We start from the raw sequence: 15147 nt of genomic DNA on the forward strand, positions 1-15147 counted from the left end.
ATATCATCTAGGTTAATGTGGGTAAGGGTTAGGTTGGGTAGGGAATGTTGGGCGTTTGTCAGTGCGTATGGGCCAGGTAGTGAGAAAAGTGAAGAAGAGCGGAATGAGTTCTGGAATGAATTAACTAGGTGTGTAGAAGGACTGGGTAGAAGGAATTATGTAGTTGTATTGGGTGACTTAAATGCTAGAGTGGGCGCTGGAGAGGTAGAAGGTGTCATTGGGAAGTGTGGCGTACCAGGTGAAAATGAGAGTGGTGAGAGACTGGTAGATATGTGTGTTGAACAAGAGATGGTAAAAAGTGCTAGCTTCTTTAAAAAGAAAGATAAGAATAAGTATAAATGGGTAAGAGTGGCAAATGGAAGAGTAGTAGAAAGGGCATTAATGGATTATGTGTTGATAACTAAAAGAATGTTTGGAAGATTGAAAGACGTACACGTGTTTAGGGGTATGGCAAACGGTATGTCTGATCATTTTTTGGTGGAAGGAAAATTAGTTGTAGCAAAAGAGTGGGGGAATAGAGTAGGTGGATGTAAAAGGGAGGTAGTGAAGGTTGAAGAGTTAATAAAACCGGGGGTAAAAAGTAAATATCAGGAAAGGTTGAAAATGGCTTATGACGAGGTGAGAGTAAGAAAAACTGGTAATTTAGAGGAGGAGTGGAAGTTAGTAAAAGAAAATTTTGTTGGGATTGCAAGTGATGTATGTGGCAAGAAGGTTGTTGGAGGCAGCATGAGGAAGGGCAGTGAATGGTGGAATGAAGGAGTGAAGGTAAAAGTGGAAGAGAAAAAGAGGGCTTTTGAAGAATGGCTGCAGAATAATAGTATAGAGAAGAATGAAAAATATAGAGAGAAAAATGTGGAAGTAAAGCGCAAGGTACGTGAGGCAAAGAGGGCAGCTGACCTGAGGTGGGGTCAGGGACTGGGTCAGTCATATGGAGAATAAGAAGAAGTTTTGGAAAGAAGTGAAGAGAGTAAGGAAGGCTGGCGGAAGAATTGAAGAGACAGTGAAAGATGGAAATGGAAGGTTGTTAAAAGGAGAGGAGGCAAGGAAAAGGTGGGCGGAATATTTTGAAAGTTTGCTGAATGTTGAGGATAATAGGGAGGCAGATATAATTGCTGTTCCAGGTGTTGAGGTGCCAGTGATGGGAGATGAGAATGAGAGAGAGATTACAATAGAGGAAGTGAGGAGAGCACTAGATGAAACGAGAGTAGGAAAAGCATCTGGTATGGATGGTGTGAAAGCTGAGATGTTGAAGGAAGGGGGTGTGACTGTACTTGAATGGTTGGTGAGATTGTTTAATGTGTGTTTTGTGTTGTCAATGGTACCAGTAGATTGGGTTTGTGCATGTATTGTACCACTATATAAGGGTAAGGGAGATGTGCATGAGTGTTGTAATTCAATAGGTATTAGTTTGTCGAGTGTAGTTGGAAAAGTGTATGGTAGAGTATTGATTAATAGGATTAAGGATAAAACAGAGAATGCAATCTTGGAAGTACAGGGTGGTTTTAGAAGAGGTAGGGGTTGTATGAATCAGATTTTTACAGTTAGGCAGATATGCGAGAAATATTTAGCAAAAGGTAAGGAGGTGTATGTTGCGTTTATGGATCTGGAGAAAGCATATGATAGAGTTGATAGGGAAGCAATGTGGAATGTGATGAGGTTATATGGAGTTGGTGGAAGGTTGTTGCAAGCAGTGAAAAGTTTCTACAAAGGTAGTAAAGCATGTGTTAGAATAGGAAATGAAGTGAGTGATTGGTTTCCGGTGAGAGTGGGGCTGAGACAGGGATGAGTGATGTCGCCGTGGTTGTTTAACTTGTATGTTGATGGAGTGGTGAGATAGGTGAATGCTCGAGTGCTTGGACGAGGATTAAAACTGGTAGGCGAGAATGACCATGATTGGGAGGTAAATCAGTTGTTGTTTGCGGATGATACTGTACTGGTAGCAGACACAGAAGAGAAGCTTGACCGACTAGTGACAGAATTTGGAAGGGTGTGTGAGAGAAGGAAGTTGAGAGTTAATGTGGGTAAGAGTAAGGTTATGAGATGTACGAGAAGGGAAGGTGGTGCAAGGTTGAATGTCATGTTGAATGGAGAGTTACTTGAGGAGGTGGATCAGTTTAAGTACTTGGGGTCTGTTGTTGCAGCAAATGGTGGAGTGGAAGCAGATGTACGTCAGAGAGTGAATGAAGGTTGCAAAGTGTTGGGGGCAGTTAAGGGAGTAGTAAAAAATAGAGGGTTGGGCATGAATGTAAAGAGAGTTCTATAATGGAAAGTGATTGTATCAACTGTGATGTATGGATCGGAGTTGTGGGGAATGAAAGTGACGGAGAGACAGAAATTGAATGTGTTTGAGATGAAGTGTCTAAGGAGTATGGCTGGTGTATCTCGAGTAGATAGGGTTAGGAACGAAGTGGTGAGGGAGAGAACGGGTGTAAGAAATGAGTTAGCGGCTAGAGTGGATATGAATGTGTTGAGGTGGTTTGGCCATGTTGTGAGAATGGAAAATGGTTGTCTGCTAAAGAAGGTGATGAATGCAAGAGTTGATGGGAGAAGTACAAGAGGAAGGCCAAGGTTTGGGTGGATGGATGGTGTGAAGAAAGCTCTGGGTGATAGGAGGATAGATGTGAGAGAGGCAAGAGAGCGTGCTAGAAATAGGAATGAATGGAGAGCGATTGTGACGCAGTTCCAGTAGGCCCTGCTGCTTCCTCCGGTGCCTTAGATGACCGCGGAGGTAGCAGCAGTAGGGGATTCAGCATTATGAAGCTTCATCTGTGGTGGAAATGTGAGAGGTTGGGCTGTGGCACCCTAGCAGTACCAGCTGAACTCGGCTGAGTCCCTGGTTAGGCTGAAGGAACGTAGAGAGTAGAGGTCCCCTTTTTTGTTTTGTTTCATTGTTGGTGTCGGCTACCCCCCAAAATTGGGGGAAGTGCCTGGGTATATGTATGATGTAAAACTAGCTTCCATCTAAGAATCCTTTTTCTAGTAAACTCAGGAATTAAATCTTTTCTTTTATATAAAATCTAAATTATTCATTCAGATCACGTAATAAAAAGTTTTATAAACTGAATGTATTGAATGCATATAAACTTGTTTCTATTGATTTTCATGAATGAATAACTAGGAAAAGCAAAGTAATTTTCTACTATAATCTCTTCTAATAACAGATTTTATATGATATTTTATTATGTGTGAGTTCGCCAATCAAGGGTTATTTTTTTGTCCTAAATTTTGAGAGGAGTAGCTAATGGAATATTTTCTTTTCAGGATAAAGTTGGTCCCTAGTTTGAGATAAACAAAAGACTGACGGTAGATATCATGTTGATGCCCATTCATAACAAGAAAACTTCTGTTTAACTGTGCAAGTGGAATTCAGGTTCTACGACTCGAAAGAAAAACAAATCACGCCTTGATTTAGGTGTGGTGAGAATGAAAAATTATCAAAATTCTTATGTAGATCTGTTTACAAGGAGGCTCTAAGTACCTTGATATTACCCAATCAGTCAGCTAAAGATAGCTGTTATAATTGAACTGCAAAATTTTCATTTTCTAGAAATCCTAAAATTTGTTGCAGTCTGTGCCATACAATTTTCTTTTAATGTTGTATTCATTAAGTCTTAACGATCGTTAACGCTACTGTTGGTTTTCTATTTGAAAATTTTAACAAAGGATAAGGCGTGAAATTAAGTTATACGTAGAATTAAGTTCCACTTTATTCCCAACTTGAAAGTTCACTGATTCTTTTGCTATCTTGTGTCATACTAAATTCCCTAGAAGCCTTCATATTAAATCTCAATCTTACTTATGTATTCTCATCAATGGAAAATTTTATTTGTGATATTTTTTTTTCGCATTTATTCGGGGTATGAGAATATTAGTAATAGCTTGTTTTATCAGGACTATAGAAGAAGGTTATATAATTTTCAGTTATGTGCCACTTGATTCTAAATTAATTTGACCACAATGCTTGTATGTTTTCCATTCTTCTAAGCACACGTGGGGTATTGTTTTTATGCTACCTGAATTTGTAATTCTGGGTAATTAATAGCTATAATTTATAAAGAGCATTTGAAGTGATAAAATACATGATTATCATAGTATTATAAATCGGAAAACATATTAGCTAAAACTTTTGTCACCAATATTAAATTTCTGTTTTTTTTTTTTTCACAAGCAAGCATTGTGGTATCCATAGGTAAATTTTCTATTTATTTTATGAAAATTTAAAACAAATTTAATCCAATATTCCTACACCATTTCTTCCTTCCATATTCTTCATTATATTTCTATGCTACCATGCTCTTGGTAGCACCTGTGGACATTGGATTAAGGCTGATAGATTGGAAAGCTACTTGATAATTCAGGGGTTTTAACCCTGTGTTTTCCTGGTCTTGTCATACTTGGAAACCCTGTGCACTATTGGACCTATAAGATCTGTTTGTTAATTCCGATACATTCATAGGAGAACCACCCAGCGTAATCTGAGTTAATCGGCAAATCTACATTATCGAAGCACTTAGAGAAAAAGAAAGTCTTCAGCTTCCTTTTGAAAGACTTAATATCTTCAGTCTTTCTAATGTCTAGTGGGAGCTTGTGACTAAAGTTTTAGCTTATGGTATCATAAGGCTTTGTTTCTATCCATACTTCCCATTAGGCCTTCCTATTCTATAGATACTTGTAGGTCATTAAGCTTTGCCTTTAATTAGAACTCATCACATGTACCTTAATGGAATGAAACCTATGAGGACTGTTACCATTTTTGGGAGTTCTCTGCTTAGATGCTGCATTTCTGTGAATAATTAAATTTCAGCAGCAGTTATTTATTTTCACTTTTCCTATTGTTTGATTTGAAATCTGCTAATGATGCTGAATAATCTAGAAAATTACATGGTTAAATCATAACTCTTATCTCACTTTCTTCTTTTTTTTTCTTTTCTTTTTTACTGGTTTTAATGTATGCTGGTAAACCTTGCTAAGCTATCAAGCTCATGTTGTTAGTAACTGATTATATATGAAGGTTGTATCCTGAAAGTTATTTCCTCAGAGAATCTATAGTCGGATAATTTACCAAAAATCTTCTGTAGTCTCTTTTTCATTGTTTGATGAGTTCGAAATGCTAGGGTTTTTAAGGAGTTCGTGCTTTATACAAAATTCAAAGGCTATCATGTGTTGATAATTTATTCCTAATCAAAACCTGAAACAGAAATTTTGGCTTTCTTAAAGATTGTTTTCCTCTTCGTGATAGTTTTTTTGTGCTTTTATAAGGAAAATATGGATCTCATTTGGAAATGCAATGAGGTTTTCACAACTTAGCATCCTTTAGATCTCATTTTTTTCTGAAGGCTTTCTGTTTGTCTCGTCTTTAAGAAATTGTTGAAATCCTTTTGCTCCAATTATTACTGGAGGGAAGGATTGATATTGAGGCTGAATTTAGAATATTTCTAGATATTTGGAGAAGTAAATAGTTTGATAAAATTACTAGCAACTAATAACTACATCTCAATAATGGTAATAATTTATGTTGATTTCCTGGGATATTAATCCTGAGGATATCTAAGTATATCTATGGTTTTTATACTTTTTAGTTGTGAAAGGATTTAGGAAGATTATGTAAATTGTTATGATCTTCCCATGACAATTAAAAATATTTTCTTTCATGCTCAGGTTTGCAAAGTTTTAAAGGGCTTTGCTTAGTTTCAAGATTATGCCTGATTTGAGGAAATTTTTAGGCCCGTCTGTCTGACAGTTTTGAAAGGGTCAGTTTGGTTTCAAGAAATTTAAAATTCTTCCTGACTTGTTTTTGTGAGGTTGTTGATACGACCTGATTTAAAGCATTTTGTAAAAGTAGATTCTTATATCCTGTTTGTTAGTTCTTGGGTCTGTTAAGTTATGTTGGGGAGTCATTGCTCTTGTGAGCAATCCTTGTTTACAGATTTTCATCAGATAATTTTGTTTTAAAAATATATTTTTCGATTACTTTGTGGTATAAAGATCTTTCTTTAGTATTCAGGATTTTTGGGATTATTTTGTATTTCAAAAAGTCTTGCAGAGTTCTTATTTTATGAATTTTCTCAGAGCAAAGATTGGTTATCGGGTAAAGCCTTGATTTACTTATTTTTCGTTATTACTCTTCTCAGTTCCGATTTCATTGGTTTATAGAGCTATTTGAGGAACTCCTTAGTCATGAATTGTGGAAAAATTCAGGATCTGTATGTATTTTTTTGTTTTAAGATAATCTTTAGTGTATGGAGTTATTCCAGGTATTTCTTGATTCAATAAGGTATCTGTGCACTTGTTTGATTTACAAGTTTTTACTATTCCTTCATTTGCAATTTTTTTGCTGTTACACACACTTTTTCTATGGAGTTATTTCGGTCTTATTTCTTAGCCCAATCAGTTATTCATAATCCTTCATGGTCTTGGAAGTTATTCTGGGCACTTTCGTCTTTAGTATTCTTTAAACCACTTCTATGGAGTTGTCTTGGGAACTCATTGAATAATGAAGCTATCTGTGACATTCCTTGGTCTATAAGTTATTTGGAACACTACATTGCTTAAGGAATTATTTAGAGCAATCCTTTGTGTATGGAGTTATCCTTTTCACACCTTGGTCTAATGAGCTATTACCTTGGACTCATTGGATTGAATATTTGATGTCCCTTATTGTTTTCTTGTTTCTATATAAGTAATTCCTTAGTTTCATTTTTTTTTCAGTTACTCTTATTTTAAAGAGCTCTAGTTTTTTTGTCAACCTTTAGGCTCCAGAGTTATCTGGTGTTGCTCTGGGAATTGAGATGTAATTGAAAAAATCTATGTTATTGGTGGGTTTAAGATTTATACATTTCTAATATTCTTACTTTCATTTTATTAGGGAAATTTAAAAGAGAACTTCTGTATCAATAGAATTCAAGGTTTGTTGCTTACATGTAGCCCCTTAAATTATTTTTCCTATGCTATCTGCTAAAAGATCAGAAAACTAGAGATAAATTTGCTTCATCCCCTTTAATTTCTTTAGTAAGAAAATATTAAAAGCACAATCTTCCGTAAATCTTTCATATTGCTAAGGGAAAACCTTGCACAATAATAAACCTTTGCTTCTTATCAATGAAAATAATGTATACACCTTTTGCAATTCTTTGTTTGCTAAAGATGCAAACAAACTAGAAAACTAATTAAGATTTATATGATAAATATAAAAAATATGGTATCTTGTATTTCATATTCTTTGAAATGTGAATAATTTCGTCCCAACACTCATCCTCCTTTTGACCTTTTGTATTACTTTACAACAGTTGCTCTCTCTCTCTCTCTCTCTCTCTCTCTCTCTCTCTCTCTCTCTCTCTCTCTCTCTCTCTCTCTCTCTCTATTGAGAGAAGTTGAGCAACTTGAAGTGAGTGAGCAGTAATGTAAGGGCTAGGTAATAATAGCTTAAATGATAAAGAAAGTAATGTAATATTGGTCAATAAACATCTATTGAATAAAAGGATTATGAAATATTGATTGGGGAATCTTCAGGGCATAGTATTAAAGTTATTGAAAGGCTAAATATGAAATAAAATATGTAATATGTAATTTCCTAAGGGGTGTAGTGCCTTCAGTACATTTCTGCCGATGTATTGTAGTCAATGCTTAACTGTATTTGCAACGTTTCTTCTGACCCTACCTGCACTCACACGTTCATTCTGACAACCTTACTCTCACTCACACGTTCATTCTGACCTTACCTGCACTCACACGTGCATTTTGACCTAAGTTGGATTTGTACATTCCTTCTGACCTTGCACTCACACATTTCTTCTGACCCTACCTGTATTCACGTTCATTCTGACCCTACCTGTATTCACGTTCATTCTGACCCTACCTGCACTCACACATTACTTGTGACCATACCTGTACTTGCACTTTCCTTCTGACTATACCTGCACTCTCCTTTTGATCCTACCTAAACTCGTACCTTCATTCTGACCATACCCGTACTCTCTCTCTCTCTCTCTCTCTCTCTCTCTCTCTCTCTCTCTCTCTCTCTCTCTCTCTCTCTCTCTCTCTCTGACTACCCCACACTCACTTTCCTTCTGAACTTATTTGCACTTGCATGTGCCTTCTGACCCTACCTGCACTTGCATGTTCCTTCTGACCTTACCTGCACTTGCACGTTCCTTCTGACCTTACCTGCACTTGCAGGTTCATTCTGACCCTACTTGCACGTTTTTCCTTATGCTGTCTGGAATCACCTTTATCTGCTGACCCTTCCTGCAGTCTCACGTTTCTTCTGACCCTTCCTACACTCTCACGTTCCTTCTAACCCTACCTGCACTCACACTTTCCTTCTGACTCTACATGCACTATCCCTCTCCTTCTGATCCTACCTTTACTTATGCATTCCTTTTGACCCTACTTGCACTCGCACGTTCTTTCTGCTCCTACTTGCACTTACATGTTCCTTCTGGCTTTACTTGCACTTGCACGTTCTATCTGACCCTACCTGCACTTGCATGTTCCTTCTGGCCCTAGGTACACTTACTTTATATTCTTCTACTGTAACTCTATTCCCGCTTCTTTTCTTCCCCCTTTTTTCTAAATAATATCTCTCACTACAGTGTAACTGCAGGGTTATGTGTAGGGGTACCCACCATTTGCAGTTAAGCATTACATATTTATGAATGAAAATATGCTCATAGTAAAAATTAATAATACTAAAGATTATAAGGTCAGGTCGATGTTATGGATTTAAGTGAAACAAGTATTTTTGATAACGTGTTAGTGATGATTTTGGTAATAAGAAATAAGCCATGGAAGGTATTAAAGTCAACCCCTACAACTTTGTTTGTTTGTTAATGAATCACTAACTATAGATCCATTGCATGAAATAAAGGAATCTAAATAGTAGGACCTTTAGCTGATATTAGAAAGGACCTTTCTTTATTTAGGAGTTTTAAAAGGCAACCTCAATAAAGCTGTTGATTATTGCAAAACTTGTGAAGTGAATTGATTATATTTGAAATTTTTTTTAATTTCTTGGGTCAATAAAACCTTAGTGTAAAGTGTTTCTGTTTAGCTAAAGTAGGAAGAAGAGTTTGGAATGATGTGGTTGTGAAGATGAACGTAGATTTGTGATTAGGTATAGAATAGATGCATTATAAACTAGATACATATAATGGCCACTCCAATCTAAAGAAGCTCCTGTAATTTCCAGGTACTTTAAGTAATCTAGTTTCTCTCTCTCTCTCTCTCTCTCTCTCTCTCTCTCTCTCTCTCTCTCTCTCTCTCTCTCTCTCTCTCTCAGGCTACATAAATATACCTTGAAGAATAATATGCTAATTGTTAAAGAAATGGGTTAGTTTGTGCAAAGTTTTCAATTAGGTTTAATCATCAAGAAGTTCTCTTTTATTAACCTGATGCTCACCTCCAATTTCAGATCTCCCACTCCCCATCCTTGATCCTTCCTTATCCCAAATTTGGAAATGTTATAAAAAAAACCCAAAGATTCTCGCCTCATATGGCTGATGAGTCTCCCACTGCCCCCCTCCTCTTTTAGCATCAGCATTTGCCATTTTATTCCTCACCATAAAATGGGCTAAAGGGTCCATGAGGTAGATCCTGATCTTAACTAGAGTAATCACTTGTTCAATTGGACTATTATTTTATTTCCCATGTACAGAATTTGTTCATTCTTCTACTGGTATCTTGAGAGCTGTAGCTCAATGTGTTTGCTTGAATATATTGTACTTGTCAAAGGCCGACAGCCTGTCTTGGTAAACATATTGGATTTTGGTCTGCTTATTGATTCAGCTGTCTTGTCAGTTCAGGTTTTATCCTGACAGCTAAAGTCATGAAAAATTATGGGTGTGTTATACCATTATTAGTTTGCTCAAAAGCCTCAAATTCTTGAAGTTTGTAATGGTTTATCAGATTTTAGAATTTGATATAAACTATCTTATTCAAATCAAATATTTCAGATTGTTGAAGAGGCTTGCATTGTAGGAGGTTATAATGTCAAATGTACAGGTTTTGGTATTATCATTTACATTTTCAGTAAAGTTGTATGAACTTATATCAATGACAAAAACATCAAATTTGTTATGTATTGTGTAATGTAAGTAGTGGAAAGTGTATCTAATGTGAAAGGATTGGGATTTAATGTGCTCCAGACATGTTTATGGTCATCTTGAAGTTAATGTGTAATCAATGGTAACTTTTTTTTTTTTTTTTTTTTTTTTTATAAAAACTTCAACTTAAAGTATAACTAAAATGCTAATGATTAAGGATAAGTGTACTTAACGTAACTATTTTAAGGAATTTGGTAAGAGGGTCATTTTGAAGTCTTGCATTTCAGAGCTTTTTATTATGGCGAGATACCTGGGCTCTCTGAAAAGGTGCACAGCTCGGTTCAAAATTCCACTTTGTTTCTTGGCTCGTGTCATTTGTGCCCCTGATATAAAGAAGGGATAAATAACACTTTTTAATCATTTTACAGAAATTGTGTGATAAGTTTTCGAATATTGTATCTTGTCGTTGACGTGAAAGCTGATAGGATGCGTGAAAGCTGATTTGATATGAAGAATAGGTTTATAAATCGTTGGAAAGAATCTCGTTAGGTTTGTGGATTAAATGCAAAATTTCCGGTATTTATGGCAAATATTTCCTTATTACCTTACTTAATTCAATATATGAAAGTCCCATTTCCATAAAATCCCTGGGTTTACATCTCCTCATATGCTGTGTTTTAAAGATTTACTGATTTCTTGGTAGCTTTTTTGGTTAATGCAATACTGATGTGCAGAAATATTCCTATATTCGAACAGTATCTTTCCTTGACGGAAATTCATAACATTGTAAGAGAACTATTAGATATTTTACACCACAAAATAAACAATTATTGGAATAACGTATTCAAAAGTCCGTGCAGGCCTTAAATATAAATAATTCATAATGAGCTTTACTCTTTTTCAACGCCCTTAACTATCTTTATGGATAGATATTTTAAATATATATTGAAATTACAAGACTATTAAGATTATACACTGAATCGATGGCAGATTCAGATATTATATTTTTTCTTTTCTTTTTAGCCATTTTAGCTTTTACTCTTTTGTTAGGCTGCCTGGCACTTGGGCAAATATTTTCTTTGATTCATTAGATAACTGGCATCATATTACCCTATTTTTAACATTACGTTGTAATTGATATCTAAAGAAAAAAGAAGTAAAATATCTATGGATGTCCCTAGCAAAGCTAATGAAGTGATTAATTTACACATTGTCATATTGAAAGACGGTACAACCTAGAATATTGAAGTAAAATATTAGAGGCTATGGATTTTCAAGTCTCTTAAGTTTTTAATCTTGCCAAATAAAAAACAAAAGACCTACTACTGACCCTAAGTAATTATTTCTGTCCTTATGCCCAGCAATGATACCATTGGTTTAGTTGTTTACTCTTAAAGATTAATCAGAGCTTAGTCAGGGTAAAGCAAGTTGAGCATTAAATGGAGAATTATAAGATTAAATTGAAAATGATTGATGGAGCTGTAAAATTAATTAAAATAGAATATGAGCAATTTGATATTGCATAACCAAGCTACCTTAGTGATACTTTTTTATTCCACAAGTGAATAGGGTAACACACTCTCTCTCTCTCTCTCTCTCTCTCTCTCTCTCTCTCTCTCTCTCTCTCTCTCTCTCTCTCTCTCGAAAACTTCCCAGGATGCTCTTTCAGGCGTTACTTAACGGTCTTGGCACCATTCCTTCTGGCGCTACTGTAGCTGCACTAACATTATAGCCTCCAATTTTACCTCCTCCTTTCCTGCATTCATCTTGCAGTCCAAGGTCTTATATTATTATTATTATTATTATTATTATTATTATTATTATTATTATTATTATTATTATTAGATAAGATACAATCCTAGTTGGAAAAGCAGGAAGCTATAAGCATAAGGGCTCAAACAGGGAAAAATAGCCCAGTGAAGAAAGGAAATAATGAAATAACAAACTATATTAGAAGTAAGGAACAAATAAAATGCTAATCGTTGGATTCACAGTCAAATAATGATTTATCTTTTAATTTTCATTGATAATGAATATTTTTAAGCCACTTTTACTCTCTTAAGATGATTAATAATCGCAGATCAGTATAGCAAAATTATCAAAACCCAGTACATTTTCATCCTTGATATCAGCGTCTGGTTTATTCGGGATGAGAATTTGCAAATATTGAATGTTGGGACTTTGTATGTTGAAATTGTTGTGGACTCTACTCTAAGGAATGAGGGATTGTTGAGCTAGTATTGGGTGACTGGTGTGAGATTCTTATGGGGAAGTTAGGTCCTTCTTTAGCCTGTTTCCCTTCAGTAGATCATGTCCGAAGGTAAACAGAGGTGGGAGTCAGTTTTTCCGTTTCCTTAAATAAATCAGACTCAATGAATTTTAGTTACAACTTTATTTTTTATGAAGAGAGGCACTAATTAGGATTGTAGGTTTTTCATATAGAATTAAGGTGGGTTTTGCATTGCAATTTATGTAGTTTATTTTCTGAGGAAATTTTATTTAACTACTGGAAAAGGTGAAAAATAAGTAGGACTACAACACCCAGTCAGTCAGACCATTGGCAAAACTCGAACTTGAGTTTCTTTGAAAAAGTATTTTTTTTTCCCAAGTGTAGAATCCTCAGCTTCAGTAAAATATATCATATAAAAAGATTACTATTTAAAGTTTGTGAAATAGCTCGCATTATAATTTGAAAAATGTTTCGAGAGAAAATTCCCTTGAAAGTTTTAAACGTACATGCCTAAATATTTATATTTTCTAAGATAACTATGATTTAAATTTATAAGTTAAGATTTTACATGAATTTATATACATACATATATATATATATATATATATATATATATATATATATATATATATATATATATATATATATATATATATATATATATATATATATATATATATATATATATATATGTATATATATATATATATATATATATATATATATATATATATATATATATATATATATATATATAAATATATAAATATATATATATATATATATATATATATATATACCGGTGTATATATAATATATATATTATATATATATATATATATATATATATATATATATATATATATATATATATATATATACATGTAAAAAACCTAACTTGTAAATGTAAATCATAATTATCTTAGAAACTATATAATATCTACGAATTTTATTACTTCTAGTATATACATTTTTTAGATCATTAAAGATTTTAAATAGAAAATTAATTCAACGATTCTTTAGTTTTGAAGTATTAATTGGTGCGATTTGTTGAACAATCTAAGAGGAAATTTTAGCTCCACAAAGTCGATAAATGATAGAAGATTATAATGCCTTTTTGTTCATAAAGTTTCGTCCTTTCTCTTTATTAGTATATATTTTCCTACATCAAATTTCATAGAAGTTATAATTGCGGTCCTCTGTTGTTCGTTTTTTTCGAATTAAAACGCAAAATTAATTAATTATTATTAAATGTTATTTTCTTAATAAACAGCTTGATATTCTAGATAATGATCTAGAAATCTAACGATATATTTGTTTTCGTTGGTATCTATTTTAACTACCTTATATTGATAAGCATTTAGTAGCTCAAAGTCGTTCATGTTCCTAACAATGCTAAAATTATATCAGTTATTTAACATCCGTTCATCTGATGTCCGATTTCAGTAGAGAATATTGTACTCCACGAACGTTATCTATCTGTCTCTCTTGAATCTAACCTCATTCTAGTAACTTTAAAAAAGGCATTCTAAACTTAATTTCAGGTTGAGTTGATCTGAAGTCTGTTCGGAACAAAAATCCAGAAAATATAAAATTTTAGTTACTAAATATTGCTTGATCATAACTATTTTGATCGTAACTTGTTAGATATCAATATAGACATGACCTGTGTTAAATACGTATTAAAGAATAATTTCCTTTAATTATTGATTGTGGATACCTTAGTGAGGGAATATATGCTCATTATAGCATAGTAATGGATTATAAGAGAAGTATTATCTATAGTTATAAGACGATAATAGCAAATTAAGGCTTAATGCTGAGGATAGTATACTGTAGTGAGGAATCATAAGTTCAAGATAGTATATCAAAACATTATAAGTTGAGAATAGTGTTTAGTGGGGCTGACTTTATCTAATTCTATAGGTTTATAAAACAATTATATTTCTAGGAGCATTGTATATTTCGGGGTATTGTCGTAATTCTACTGTATGTTTGTTATTAGTAGTTATATCAACTTTGAATTAAAAGTTAATGTACCTCAACTGTAGGTAAATATTCAATTAGAATCATATGCTGTATAACACCGTCTATTTAAATGTAAAAAGAAGGCCATTTTCATTCGGTTATTTTTTCAGTCATGTTTATATAAAATATGTATGATATTTCTTTTAGAATGTTAACGTTAGCTTTATAAAGTGTTCCATGTTAAACTCTCATTCCAACGCAATTTTTTTCTAGGGTTTGCATTTGAGAACTTTATTGCACAGCTAAAGTGATTTAGGTGTCGATGTGTAAGATGAATGCGTACTTCGGTCCGATCTGACTGTCTGCTGGGGGAAGCAGCAAGGATGGTCAGGGCAGTAGTCTTGCACCTCTCTTCTCTTTTACCCGACTCAATCATGTGCATGGAATGGCACAGACTGGGAGGCAACTTGGCATTTGTGAATCTTGTCTGCTTTTGACCGAGCTTCAGGTGTCTGTAGTAATGGATCGTTCTGAAATTGCGCAATAAGGCTTCAAAATGACTTATCTTGCTTATTTTAGATTTTTTATTTGGTTTCCTTTCTAGCAGTATTACTGATTTGTTTTCCCTGTCTAGCTGTATAATTTTGTTTCATTAAAGAACTAACGTAACTCCATAATCGCTGGAACCTGTTTTATAGTAATGTAAATATATAAATATTTTACCATTTAACTTCAAAGGAGCTCCAAACTATTCCTGGAGTTATTAAATTACAATCCACATATCATTGTATGTAAAATTATTAATAAAATATTCAAAAAAAGAAGGAAAAGGAAAGCATTCAAGGGCCTAGTAACATTGCTTCTTCAGAAGAAAATTTTGCCTTAAGTTACTGGTTACTAGGTGGGACA

General features: G+C 33.9%; 1 long non-coding RNA gene across 2 annotated transcripts in view; it reads left to right on the plus strand.

Annotated features, from left to right (window-relative positions):
• The window catches only part of LOC137638235 (uncharacterized), a 233871-nt gene that overhangs the window by 18412 nt on the left and 200312 nt on the right, over nt 1-15147 (plus strand). The window contains exon 4 of one of the 2 annotated variants that reach the window (XR_011043938.1): nt 3262-10206. The exons of the other annotated variant lie outside the window; for it this stretch is intronic. This is a non-coding gene — a long non-coding RNA (uncharacterized lncRNA). Of the gene's footprint in view, nt 1-3261; nt 10207-15147 lie in introns of those variants that run through there. 2 annotated transcript variants of the gene reach the window in all.

This window comes from Palaemon carinicauda, chromosome 3, assembly GCF_036898095.1.
Source record: "Palaemon carinicauda isolate YSFRI2023 chromosome 3, ASM3689809v2, whole genome shotgun sequence".
Taxonomy (NCBI): Eukaryota; Metazoa; Arthropoda; class Malacostraca; order Decapoda; family Palaemonidae; genus Palaemon; species Palaemon carinicauda.